Raw genomic sequence first — 14,140 nt, forward strand, 5'->3', positions numbered from 1 at the left:
TCACGTCTCGTCATTCAGGAAAGAGTGCCTCATATGTAAATGTAAATGTAAATGTAGTATACTTGTAAAGCGCACAGCTGCCCCAGCAAAGGGGCATCCCGGCGCTGGATAACGCTGTCAAACCCTTCCTGGCTCTCCCTGTGAGATGCCCCTCCTGGGCACCCCCAAGGTGAAGTCAGGCATCCCAGTGTTGTTGGGGCCGTTGTGGAGATTAAGCAAGCTATTTCCCAGAGTTGCAGCGTGGGACCCATGATTAGAGTAGGCGCTGAGGCGAGAGAATTATTGAGTCTGCGGACATTGAGCTCAAGACCCTGCCGCGTCAGGAATTGAACCCTGGTCCTGGGCCTGATCTCTGCTTCAGGGTCTGCCGCTTCTAACCGGTGAGCCACATTCCTCCACAATATAGAGCTGGCTGCCAAATACCTGCATCTGCCTTGTGAAAGCAGATCTGCGAGGAAGAGTTCTTGCACCTCCAGGAAAGCACATTAGGTAGCAGGCTAGCACCTGTGCAGTGCTGGAGGAAATTACAACTCAGTCACCTCGCTAACGGTATCTCAGGGTGTTACCCAACCACATATGCATGGCTATGTGGAGGGATTTCTCGAGTACTTCATTTACTGGCAGGTTTGCTTGCTTCTCTGCTGCAAGTCCTGTCATCTATCTTTAAATCTTGCAAAGCTAGCTAAGTACATAGTGAAAGCAAACATCTTCTAGCCTATCTGGCAATTGCTCTGCCTGCACCTTGCAGTGTATCATGTGAGACGTTTATGTGCTCACAAAGACATCTTCCTGAAACAATGTATTGTAAATAAGCAATCCTCTGTAGCCAGGTGCAGTGTAGATAAATATAGAAGATTTATTGTTAAGTTAACAACATCAGTAAGTCACTGGAAGATGGTAAGTCCATGTGATGCCCCACCAGGAACAGCCTCTGTCCTGCTCAGCCTGCACACTCCAACTGACACTCACAACCTCACCAGGCACCCATAATTCCATGACATCATCACCCATCCAACATTCCAGACATCTCCAGGCACACCAACACTCATTCTGGCTGAGCAGTAAAGAAGAGATACATAGGCAAGGGGAATACAACAGTAGATTATAACACATCCCCCTCCCTAAGGAAACCAAACACAATAAAAGAATTGAAAGTACATAAGTCAATCAAAATAGTAAATCCATCAGATTATAAAAGATGCATGACAATACATAAGTAAAACAAAAAAGTCTAAAAAGACTCATAACCAGGTAAAACCCAAAGAAGCTTCAAGTCAAACATCCATAAGTAAGAAGCAGAGAAATTCCGCAAGAAAGTGTCTACTCCAACACAGTCTTATCAGGGATGACATTAAAGAGAAACTTACAGGAAAAACCATTCACCCACAAACCAAACAGTGAGTGTGCACGCAGAGAAACTTCATGAGAAGGTATTTTCTCATATGCAGTCCAAACAGCAATAACAAATCACTCACACAATCCAAACAGTGAGTGTGCACGGAGAGAAACTTCATTAGGAAGTGTTTTCTCCCACGCAGTCCAAACAGCAATGACCAAACACTCTTCAAACCATACAGTGAGTGTGCACGCAGAGAAACTTCATTAGAAAGTGTTTTCTCCTACTAATGCCACCCAATAACCACACAAGAGTGATTATAAAACAAACCACAAGTAAGTGGCAACCTAGAGAAGCTTCTTTAGAAGATGTCTTCTCTTCACACACACCAAAACAGTGAGTGTCAACCAAAAAACAGTGAGATAAAACCTCTACTCTCACACACTAGGTGACATACTAATGCCAACCAGTAACCACAATAAGGTGATGATAAAACCAAAGGACAAAGAAAAACGAACCCAGTGGAGAATACCCAAATCACAACACAAAAACCACACAAACAACCCACACTCCCCTCCTCCCATTCATGTGGATACAATACAATGACAAATAAAATAAAAGAAGCTAACTTCTCCTAACTGCAACATCCCACCAGACACAGAGCGAGTCAACACATTTGTAGACACCCTCACAAAAAAAAACTTAAATAGACCCCAGTACACACAGACTAGACCAAAAATAAAGCAAAAGTCACCTTCCCTACACAAGGGTAAAAACTAATAAGCCAAAACAAAAGGATAGACTCTCTGTCGTGTGTAAAGTCCCCCCTTATATACAACTAGTGAGGTGAATATACAAGAAAATCAAAAGTCCACAAGAAAATAAAAAGTTAAAACAAAAAACGTAGTCACCGCCGACCATCGTTGGGGTGACATCCGATGACCTTCTTTTAATCGAGTATGACCTTCCTTTAAGCGAGTATGTCCTCACCCGAAATCTCCCAGCATAAAGTCCTCAACACATCCCCCTTCATTAATAAAGTTAGCTCCGGTGAGCGATCTCTCACCCGGATTCCCATCGACATCTCCTCTTGATAGTGACAAACAGCAAAAGTGCAGTGTAGATCGAAGGCTTGAAATGTTCAAAAACTGGATAGTCACAAAAAAACTGTGAAGTGGACAAACGAGTTCCATTTCTCACCAGGGGCTTGTCGCTGACCAACTAACCATGCTCCGTTGTGACGAAATCTTCCCCATCGGCATGCCACTGAAACAGACAAGAGACTGGCACAAAAAGTGTTGTCGTGGTAACTGAGCCGAAAACAAGATGGCCGCGACGTCGAGCGTAGCGGCGTAAACAGTGTGAGAGTCAAGCTTGGCATGTCTTCAGGCGTCACAAGGGTCACAGGAGCGAAGACCTTCACTAACACGCTGATGAATTCCAGCAACGTCATCAATTGGACGCTAGCAGAGGAACTGAGAAGAGCTCTGCTGACCAACCGTCACAAACACAACATACGGTGAGTTGACAAACATTGCAAGAGACATTGGCTCGTTTAAAAATGTAGAGGTTAATTGTTACTGCCAAAACACGCTGTAAGTGCGCAGAACACACTGAAATGTCCTTCACTCACCGGGAAAATACAGTTCGACTTCCACCAAGACGCTAGACATTTCAGAGACCGAGCGAAATACCAAAGTTCGTCTCTCACAAACAGCGCCAATCTCCCAAATTTCAGCAATTGGCGCACGGGCAGACACTTTAGTTCACAGGTCACAGGAAAGTCAACAAATGTCAAACGCTCTGGTCTGCAGGCTGTCCTGTTGACAAAGGACACTGGTGGGGCTTACCAGAGCGTAGTTTTTGTAATCCTCTTTCTTCTTCATGAGTTTCTGTAGTTAGTCAAATCCTTAGTTCCAGGGTAATCCAGGGTAATCCTTCAGCAACACGCAGTTTCTTTTACCTCGTCGCCAGTATTGTAAATAAGCAATCCTCTGTAGCCAGGATTAGTGTAGATAAATATAGAAGATTTATTGTTAAGTTAAGAACATCAGTAAGTCACTGGAAGATGGTAAGTCCATGTGATGCCCTACCAGGAACAGCCTCTGTCCTGCTCAGCCTGCACACTCCAACTGACACTCACAACCTCACCAGGCACCCATCATTCCATGACATCATCACCCATCCAACATTCCAGACATCTCCAGGCACACCAACACTCATTCTGGCTGAGCAGTAAAGAAGAGATACATAGGCAAGGGGAAATGCAACAGTAGATTATAACACAATGCTATTTGTTATTTCAGTGAAACGAAAATATTTCCAGAAGAGGGACGCTTTCATCCACTTAGAAACATTTTCTTTCAATACAATACCACTGAACGTGGGCTTTGGCTGGGTCATGAGAGTGACTCAGCTTAGTCTTGGATTGGGCCTGTTCATCAGCCCTGTCATATTGGACTTCTATGTGGCAACTAAAACAGTTTGATGGTATGGCATGTGAGGAATGTAGCTGGGCAGAACGGTGTCACTTTACGAAAACCACATGCACATATGCCGAGGCACTTCAAATTAGTACATATTGTAGTATAGGTAGTAACCCATGAAGTAATCAAAGGGAGTCCGTAAGATATTCCTTTCTCTTTATTTTTTTTCCCCTCAAAAATCAATATACAAAAACAAACTGGCAGCCAACCCGTGTTTCGTCCAACTTCTACATTTTTCTATTTCTTTATACAGTATCTTTCACAGTAGCATGAATATGGTGGTTTTGTTTTTCTAAGGTGACGCTATCTCACGGAATAGAATTTTCTTCTTTTTGTTACACTCTTTCTTATGGCGCTTGCGTTGTGGTGTTCGGCTGCATTGGGTAATGTCCAATTTTTGGGCATTCTCCAATGGCATTTTTAATTGTACATACATTTGTATAGGAGAGGTTTTAATTGTATAAAAATAGTTTGCAGCCTTGAAGAAGTCCGTTGGATGAAACACGTGTCGGCTGCCAGTGTGTTTTTGAATATGGATTTTTGAGAAGAAAATAAAATAAAGAGAAAGGAATATCTTACGGACTCCCTTTGATTACTACACTTGTTACCACCTATACGACAATATGGACTAATTTGGTGTGCCTCGGCAATTGTCCATGTCATTTGTGAACTCGAATGAGATGTTTTTCCTTAGAGTTTTTTTGTCTCCTGGAGGGTGGAGGGAGACCTATTGCTTTGAGAGCACCACATTGTACTGTACACTAATATTACTTTATGGTTGATTTACTGCAAAGATGTGCATTCGCAAATAGGCACTGCTATATCTGTGTTTCTGTGGAATTGTTTTACGAAACCCCACTGCGGACTTCCTATAGAAAGCACAGCAAGTGCCCATGCTATCTCCCATGTATTGCTAGTGTTGCGAATTACAACAAATCTGTTGTAGCAGATCTCTTCTTCAATGTGCATGTGGAGCCTTTGAGAATCTCGAAAACCTACTTGTACTATTTATATGAGGCCAGGGTGTTGTCTTGCTACAGAGTACCACAGAGTCAGCTAGCAGAATTTGGAAGTCCATAACCATATGCGTCATCTGGAAGGGCATACTGTTTATCAAGAACATATTACAGGTGACAATGCCTCTGGGGGAGGTAAATAGCTTGACCACTTTCAAAAGCTGTGATCTGATTGCAAAATGTAAATTGAAAGACTTAGTGGGACAGGTGCATTTTACTGCTCAATCAACTCAAAGCAAGTTTGTTCTAGACATGCACCTAGACAGAAGCCATGAGTCACAATGCCATCAGTATTTTGATAGAATGTATAGCTAGGCATCAATCTGTGGCAGCTCCATGAGAGCAGAAATGTCCAGGCACAATCCTAATCTATATGTCGCTGACTATATGATCATAGATTCTAGGTCAAGCTGGAATTGGAGCAGGGTGACCATATTCACTAGGAAACCGTTGGGAATACTTTCTTCTTATAAAGGGCAAATCAAGTCATCCTTCACTTTCTACTACATAAAGATGCATCCCCATGAAAGCTTGATGTCAGTGCCTAGACTGACTCACATGCCCACAACTAAAGCTGGGCTTTTGAGAGAAGGGATGGGCTTATCAATCTATACACTTAAACAAAGTACTACTAATTAAATGTGAGGATTGTATTTTTGCAGTAAGTTAAATAGGATTACATGTGGGGTGGGGGAAGAATGCCCGAGAGGTTACAGAACAGGGGATGGAGATATAATAATAAAAGTATAAAGCTTGCTTAATCTCCACAACGGCCCACCGCGGCGGGATGCCTGGCTTTCACCTCGGGGATGCCCTGTAGGGGCTATCCCACAGGGAAAAGCCAGGACGGGTTCCCAAGGCAAGCGCTTAGAGACCCCTGGGTGATAAGCGCTATATAAATCCAATATACAATACAATACAATACAATACAATATAGACACATGAAAGAAAAAAATGACCTTAAGGCAAGAAAAAATAGAAAATGTAAAGGAACAGTGAAAGAGGTATAGAAAATAGGTGATAGGGTGGGGGACAAAAGAGAAAACAAGGTTAGCTCAATAGGGGACTGCCGAAATTGAAGAGGAAGCATAAGAGAGCCGCAACAATCCAGGTTGGGTGGGGGGAAGAGATAGAATATGTACAAATCTAAAATCTAACACTAGTCTACAGTACACCGCTGCTTAGGCATCTTTTGAAACAGACTGCAATGGAGTGTGGTCAAGTACAGTTGGTTGTTTGGACCAGTCAAAGTGTTTACATTTTGTAGGTTGGAAATCTTCAGAGGCCAAGAATGGAAACTGTAGCTGATGTGTTTGCGAGGTGGTACCATATTAACCTTCACAATAGAAAGCTTTTAGCTGGAAAATCTGCAAAGATTAAGCCATTAGTGCTGCTTCTCTTATTAGATAAGACTGGCATCAACTATTATAACTTTGATTTTTAGGATTTCAAAGCATCTTCAAACTTTTAAGTAAGGATTATTAGACACCAATCCATGGCCTAAGTTGCCAGAAGGCTGCCTACAGCTCCACTTCAGCTCTACAGCAATATATCCAGTTACAAATGGTTCCTTGAATTTTCTGTAAAAGCATTTGTTTCCCTTTCTCCAAGGAACTTCCACACTCCACAGGTAGAGGGAAAAGGTTTCTCAGCGAAAAGGCATATTTAACGTCCAGTTGTATCTGGTCCAGTATTTTTTTTCTTGGTAGCCTCTAGTGGAATCGACTTCACTGGAATGCTTGCAGGTAATAAGGAACTTAGAATGCAGGCTAATCCTATACTTCATGTTCTTACAGAAGGGTCTTGCCAGGCAAGCTTTCAAAGCACAACGCTTCTCCCCCCTTTACAAATGACCAATGCATGGGGAAAAATATCAATACATATGAAACATGTTATTTACCTACAAAGATACAAACAAATGGATACCATAGCATCATATTCAAAGATGACACATTATTGATCATTATCTCTGAAGTATGCAGGTGGTTTGTGATTCCTAACACTTCTCAAGGTATTATTCTGGTCACTTGCCACACGAATTTTAAGCAAAGCATCGCCCGCACACCTCAATGGGGCATTACAAGGTCTTTCAAAGGACCTGTTCATATCTCCATCAACCATTAACATGAAATCACTGTTGTCCTGCTCCTCACCAGCCTGAATTTGATCACTTCTTTAGTATAAAGCCACATGTCTGTTATTCAAGCTCTAGCCATTGTCCAAGACCATGGAAAACCAACGAACATGCCCGACTTAGATAGGGACGTCTACATTTTGACAACCCTCCTCCTTGCTGAGCACAACACATCTTCACCCAATCACCCGCTTCAATGCATGGAATATGCTTCTTGTCCTGACTATAATCTTCCCTCTGTCAAAAAACACCTTCCCTCTTATCCAGGCAGAAACGAACTTGGTGCCTGCCAACCTTCCCTTCCTTAGCTCTAAAGGAGTTCTTTGATTGTGATAAGCAGCCACCATGCACATCATCATACCACCAACATCATGTCCTCCAGCAACAGCCATTTGAATTGGGCCTTTGACCATTCTGGTCACCCTATCCACAACACCATTCCTTTGTGGATTTCAAAACGAGATGCAATTATGTACAATGCCACATGACTCCCAAAAACTTTGCATCTCCCCAGGAATGAATTGTGTTACATTATAAGTTATAATGGTACTTGGAACACCTTACTCCAAGAAGACTTCCTTCAACAAAGTAGTGGTAGCCCTAGTGGTAATCTCAGGAATTTACAATTAACCACTACAAATGAACAACCACCACTACCATGGCATATTTCCAATCGCTTCTCAGCTCGGGCATAGGGCCAATAAAATCCCGACAATGTATGCCATGGTTTGCCTGGATCAGATATGTGAGCCATGTCTGATTTTACACCCACCTTTGATCTATTTTCTCCTTCTTTGCACACCTCGCTGTCAGGGGCGGCTGGTGGCATTTCAAAGTGATGGGCGTAAAAGTTGGGGATTCATTTTTTGCGTAGCAAGTGATTCCGGATGGCATAAGGGCATGCAACCCATTCATCATTCATTGAATTCCCCCCAGTAGTTAATCCAAGTTTCAAACATCCACTACATACATGTGTTTAAACATACATCCATCCATCTTTCTAGAGACTCTCCCAATCACTCATCCACCCTCCCATCTATCCATGTATCGATTCACTAGAAAATCATCGATTAATTTGTCCATCATATGGAGCATGCATCCATTCATTTATGTATACATCCACTCATCCTTTTGGACATACTCTCCTGTAATTCTTCGCCCACTCATCCATCTATGTATCCTTTCACCAATGGTGAATCACCAGAGCATCCAATCATCCATCCATCTTGATGAAAGTGGATTTGCTTGCCTGTATTTGAACCACGTTCTCAATCACTCTGTTAGAGTAATATTTTGCAGGCATGAATAATTATCAGGAATTGTCTCCGTCTACATCAAAGCTGGATGATGGAGGTGCCTTTCTTAAGATAAAGTAATTCAGGTTAGCAAGGGACAAATTAAATAGTTTTCTCTTCTTACACCCAGAATAGGTTAAACTTTGTCTGCAAGAGAACGACTGACTGTGATTGAATGCAGACGGTACCTTCTGAGCCTAACGCGGCACTGTGATTAATTCAGTTTTGCAATTAATCCACAGTTTACATTGATTAGATGACACGTGTTTCCTAATCTGCTCAAAAATATGTATGATTGATTTTTGTTGGGTTAGGGAGCACTCCGTTCTGCTATTTTACCTCTGTTGTACACAATGGTGCTACGGTTACTGGGTTTGTCAGTCCCTTGTAAATATAGCCTGTTTATGTTGGGTGGTTGGCCCAACTAACCGTGCACTGTTCACTTGGTGCTACGCACCTAAACTTATTTCATTATTTCAACCAATGATGAGCCTTATATAGTCTCTCTTTTTTCTTTTTATTTAAACTTTTTCATATATCTTTTGCTTATGTATTTTTAACCACCTTATTTTTGTACTGCGGTTATTCACATTGCATATGTTTTCAAATGACAGTCAAAATAACATTAACATTACTATTCATGTATAAATTTACAGTGCCATTAGATGCGCAATTTGTGAAAAAGCCCAATGCATTTCGGCACTACCAAAGTGCCTTCATCAGGGGCGAACCTGTAAAACATAAACAAAATAACCATATAATTGCAATCATGTGTGTGTTAAAGTATATACTATGTTAACTTTCATACCTTAATGCGATGTGCTTAATGCTCTAACCTGTGTAGACAAAAATGCGATATGTGTTGAGCACTCTCTGTCCAAAGTATTGCCAACTATTATTGCCTATTGCCAAGAGACTGTTCAAGTAAAAAAATAATCCATCGGCTTACCGCTGACATAGTAGCTTTAAACGAACTCCCTGAGTAATAAACAAGAATCAAGATCAATGTCCTGCGATACTTTTACTCCTTTAACAACTGCCACTACAAAAGCTTGCTAGAAATATGCGTACCTGATTATCCAGCACTATCTCTGTCTGTAAAATAAACAAACCGCAAATCCATTGTTAAGCACTCTGACCTTATGAACTGCAGAACGAGATTTATCATCTGGAGTAATGCGCTCCCGCATACCTGTTACTTCCAACTGTCAGGCTTTTCTCTCTGCAAAGATCACAAAAACAAAAGACACCCTCAATATCTCACGTTGCTGCCACTTATCCTCACGAAGATTTATTATACTCTATGTTGCTGAAAATGTGAGCTTACCTAGATTGCTGCGCTTTCTCTCCGTATTACAATCTGCTTGTGCTCCCGTACGAGTTACAACCGCTACTGCCGATACCTCTATTACAAACAAATTGCTTCCGCGTTTCAGCTAAAAGTCGCTACCACTGAAGACGGACTACTCTGTCCTTCACCGCAAAGTCACAAGCGCCATCTTAGAACGGTTCAAGCCTGCTTAATGTCCATTGCCTCAATGGAAACTAACAATTAAACGCGAATTCGTCAATGTTTCTGTGGTGTTTAATGTGATGTTAACACAATGTGTGAATGCCCCAGTATTGTATAGTATTCAACCATATCATAGATCACAAAACATAGAAAATTGTAAGTTATCACAGAACATTGTTTTTTGGGATTATCACCAGACATTATTTTTTAGCATGATCTAAACGTTATATTAGATGTAATTTTACTTCATATCAGATGTTCTCAACTGGTATATGCTAATTAATCAGAATATTCCAATTCTGATACAGAACCATTTTTTTACTATAACTCACCCTAAATATCATTGTTAATCTCTCTTTTAAATTCAATGTTCCGGATGTATGGTTTGGATTGCTATTCACTCAGTGACTGCTTGCTTGTCTTTACAGTATAATCATATTAGTGTGCTGAAGTGCCTGTTGGGACCAAATGGTTGTTTATTCTCCGTGTAGATATATCTTTATTTTGAATTATTGATCTCGCTATTATTTATTTGTTATGGTCTTAGTAACTGCGTGTCCAGTTGTACTACCTATATTGAGAAACTTAAAATTCTGTTCATAAGTAACACGATAAGTCGTATTTGTCATTGAGGCCAGTTGGAATTAGTGTTTGCAGAGATTTGATCCAGTATAATTCTCTCTGTAATAGTCTTTGTTGGTTGTTGATTCCTTGTTTTATTTGTACTTGTTCTACCACATAAAATCGTAGTTGAGAAATGGTGTGCGAATTATCCTTCCAGTGAGCTGCTAATGGTGATGTCATGTTCTGATTGCGAATCATGCTCTTATGTTCTGTAATTCGAACCTTAATCTTGCGTTCCGTCTTGCCTATGTAAAGTTTCCTGCAAGGGCATTTTTTAATGCCATATACTACATTTGTTGTCTTGCAGTCACTGTCATGTCTCAGGTTTATGACTTTACCTGTGGTAGGATGAGTGATGGTGTTGCCTGTTATCACGTTGTTACAGTTTGTACAATTCATACATTTACTCATTCCTTTATATGTTGCCATTAATGGTGTGCGTGTTTTCTGCTTCAATCGCTCTCGCAAATTTTGCCCTCTGGTATATGCATGCGTCGGTAATTCTCTAAATATTCCATGAAAGTCTGGTTCGTTCATTAAAAGTTCCCACCTGGTGTTGATTATCTTTTTAATTTCTTTAGATTGGGTGGTATATTTTGTTACAAACACTATTTTTTCTTTAGTTGCTTTATCTTTGGGTTTCAATAGACTTGTTCTGTCTAATGCCAGCACTTTTTCCATGTTCTCCTCAGGTTCCTTGTTAGGATATCCTCTTGCCTCATATTTGGTGACATGTTGCTTGATTGTATTAATACATGTTTGGCTATCTGAACATATTCTTCTGATCCTTATAAATTGGGATTTTGGAAGATTTTTGATCAGACTCCTGGGGTGGAAGCTGGTGTATTCCAAGGCATTGTTCCTATCTGTAGGTTTTGTGTACAGTTGAGTTGAAAAGCCTGATGCTTGTTTTGTTATTCTGACGTCCAAAAAATCTATTGTCTGTGTCTCAATCTTGTGTGTGAATTTGATCCTTGCATTGATTGTATTCAACTCCTGAATTACTGTCTCCAAGTGTTCCTTGGTGCTGTCCCAGATCAAAAAAATATTGTCGATAAAACGACAGTACATTTTCACATGTTTCCAGTCTGCTCTACTCATGATGTTTTCTGCTTTGAATTGGGCCATAAATATATTGGCGTAAGCTGGTGCTCCCGCAAAACCCATTGAGGTGCCAGTCAGCTGGACGTAATGATGTTCTTTCCACAAAAAATAACTGTTATGTAAACAGAACTTTAAGAGTTGTAACAAAAACACATTATGTGTTGTTAGTTCTCCCATTTTCAAGAGAGCCCATTCAGTTGATTCAAGCCCCGCTGCGTGGGGGATCGACGTATAAATAGCCACTACGTCTATAGTGCATAAAATCCATTCTGACTGAAAGCCCTGTTCTGTCCATGTTAATTTATTTAGAAAATCTGTCGTGTCACGTATGTATGAACCCCCGTTTTGTACAAATTGTTGTAAGAAGTGGTCTAGAAACCGGCCGAGGGGATCAAATAATGATCCACACCCCGACACGATTGGTCTAAACGGTGGGGTGGTGAGATGTTTGTGCACCTTGGGAATCATATATAACCTTGGTGTCCTTGGATGTTTGGTTGTCAAATATGCTCTCACTCTCTGGTCAATCCATTGGTTGTCTTCTGCTGTTTGTAAAATCTCCTCTAGCAATTTCTGTAGTTTGAAGATAGGATCAGATGTCAAACGTAAGTTTCAGAAGCGGAATATTCTGATTAATTAGCATATACCAGTTGAGAACATCTGATATGAAGTAAAATTACATCTAATATAACGTTTAGATCATGCTAAAAAATAATGTCTGGTGATAATCCCAAAAAACAATGTTCTGTGATAACTTAAAATTTTCTATGTTTTGTGATCTATGATATGGTTGAATACTATACAATACTGGGGCATTCACACATTGTGTTAACATCACATTAAACACCACAGAAACATTGACGAATTCGCGTTTAATTGTTAGTTTCCATTGAGGCGGATGGACATTAAGCAGGCTTGAACCGTTCTAAGATGGCGCTTGTGACTTTGCGGTGAAGGACAGAGTAGTCCGTCTTCAGTGGTAGCGACTTTTAGCTGAAACGCGGAAGCAATTTGTTTGTAATAGAGGTATCGGCAGTAGCGGTTGTAACTCGTACGGGAGCACAAGCAGATTGTAATACGGAGAGAAAGCGCAGCAATCTAGGTAAGCTCACATTTTCAGCAACATAGAGTATCATAAATCTTCGTGAGGATAAGTGGCGGCAACGTGAGATATTGAGGGTGTCTTTTGTTTTTGTGATCTTTGCAGAGAGAAAAGCGTGACAGTTGGAAGTAACAGGTATGCGGGAGCGCATTACTTCAGATGATAAATCTCGTTCTGCAGTTCATAAGGTCAGAGTGCTTAACAATGGATTTGCGGTTTGTTTATTTTACAGACAGAGATAGTGCTGGATAATCAGGTACGCATATTTCTAGCAAGCTTTTGTAGTGGCAGTTGTTAAAGGAGTAAAAGTATCGCAGGACATTGATCTTGATTCTTGTTTATTACTCAGGGAGTTCGTTTAAAGCTACTATGTCAGCGGTAAGCCGATGGATTATATTTTTACTTGAACAGTCTCTTGGCAATAGGCAATAATAGTTGGCAATACTTTGGACAGAGAGTGCTCAACACATATTGCATTTTTGTCTACACAGGTTAGAGCATTAAGCACATCGCATTAAGGTATGAAAGTTAACATAGTATATACTTTAACACACACATGGGCACCCAATGATTGCAATTATATGGTTATTTTGTTTATGTTTTACAGGTTCGCCCCTGATGAAGGCACTTTGGTAGTGCCGAAATGCATTGGGCTTTTTCACAAATTGCGCATCTAATGGCACTGTAAATTTATACATGAATAGTAATGTTAATGTTATTTTGACTGTCATTTGAAAACATATGCAATGTGAATAACCGCAGTACAAAAATAAGGTGGTAAAAAATACATAAGCAAAAGATATATGAAAAAGTTTAAATAAAAAGAAAAAAGAGAGACTATATAAGGCTCATCATTGGTTGAAATAATGAAATAAGTTTAGGTGCGTAGCACCAAGTGAACAGTGCACGGTTAGTTGGGCCAACCACCCAACATAAACAGGCAATCTAATTGCTCAGAAACAAGCTAACTCAAGCATGCTTGATATTTAACATATGTATACATGCCCAAGTGGATGATAAGAAATAGGTGCCTGTTGGAGGTACATTTCACGTTTTCATTTCCTCAGGTGCTTAGCACTTAAATCATACTGCCCATTAAAAACCGGCTCCCTAGGCAGAGACATTTTAGGAAATGGGAAAAGTGGGCCATGGCCTAGTGCCCCATGCTTTTAGGCGCTCCTAATAGAGGCAACTTGGTTCTGCAAATAGTCTTAACCTGATGACCTTCAATAATTCTAAGATTGTTTTAAATACCGTTTTTATTTAATATATTTTTAATGTGGATGGTGTATGGAATGGGAGGCTGCTGCAGACAGTTTGCAGAGAAATGTTTTATGCAACATTCATAAAGCAAGTTTCTTTGAGATCAAAACAGGACCTCACATTAGAGAATTGTGAGGAAGTCACAGATTCTGTTTCATTTTCACAGTAATTTTTTGCAGTAATATTAATGAGATGCAGCTGTTTCACTGAATATTAGATGTAAATGCATTACAAATTTGGACGAGTGCAACTGTGCCTTGTCTGTGA

General features: G+C 40.4%; 1 protein-coding gene across 1 annotated transcript in view; it reads right to left on the reverse strand.

Annotated features, from left to right (window-relative positions):
* The window catches only part of LOC147707491 (CD109 antigen-like), an 871,995-nt gene that overhangs the window by 172,156 nt on the left and 685,699 nt on the right, over window positions 1–14,140 (reverse strand). The window lies entirely within an intron of this gene.

Source organism: Lissotriton vulgaris, chromosome 6, assembly GCF_964263255.1.
Source record: "Lissotriton vulgaris chromosome 6, aLisVul1.2, whole genome shotgun sequence".
NCBI lineage: Eukaryota > Metazoa > Chordata > Amphibia > Caudata > Salamandridae > Lissotriton > Lissotriton vulgaris.